Source organism: Argopecten irradians, unplaced genomic scaffold (genome assembly GCF_041381155.1).
Source record: "Argopecten irradians isolate NY unplaced genomic scaffold, Ai_NY scaffold_0324, whole genome shotgun sequence".
NCBI lineage: Eukaryota > Metazoa > Mollusca > Bivalvia > Pectinida > Pectinidae > Argopecten > Argopecten irradians.
Genome location: NW_027187791.1, coordinates 61,744 through 62,642, shown reverse-complemented (window position 1 = coordinate 62,642; position 899 = coordinate 61,744).

Here is an 899-nt window from a genome sequence, read left to right as displayed (position 1 = left end):
CTAAATTTCCGTATTCATGTGTAAACCCGTATTCCGTAAACCCCTCCGTTTTATTTTCGCCGCCATATTTGTATACATGCTAAGTTAATTTTAGCACGAGAGTAACCACTCCCTGACCCACTGACCAACACCCAAGTGGCCCTAATTAGCAGCCTTTGGCTATTTCCACCTTGGCTTGTGGTGTCACTTTAGCTTTCACTCACGTCTGTGTATTACGTAAACTGAAGTCAAGCAGCCGATCGGCCGCCTAGAAAACAATCAGCTGGCCTTTCAATAAATTTTATGACTACAGCTAGTGAGCATTAATACAAAACAAATACTGCTTGCAACTGTAAATGATTTACTCACGTTTTTAATGTTAAATAGGCCTATCTATATCTGATGGATGTCGCAAGCTTTAAAATCGTAATGGCCGCCATTTTGGGTAATTGTAATAGATGATCCGGATTTTATAAAATTTCCGGATTTCCTAATAATCACGTTTTTAAAAAATGGAAAAGGTATTATTTTTTTAGAATTTCGGTGTGAATTTTATTTAGAAAAAATAGATTAATAATAAAAAAATTATGATTATTAACTGAATTTAAATAAATCAAATTAAAAAGAAATTTACTTTTTTTCTCTCTCAGGTTAAAATACATTTTGAATACTACTGTAACAATTCTCGTATATTTTCAATTTAGTGCTTGTAAATTTAAGAACTTAATTTAAGTTAATTATCTGTTATTGTGAAAGATATATTAAAAAGCCCAGCAAAATTGTTACAGAACATTAAATTATGTGTTTGTGTTTATTTTGCAAAGAATTTCATCATAAAAAAGCAGATATTGAATTTATTCATATATGTCGCACGTATACCTGCCTAATTTGAGACCAAAATCCCTTAAAATGGCTATCAA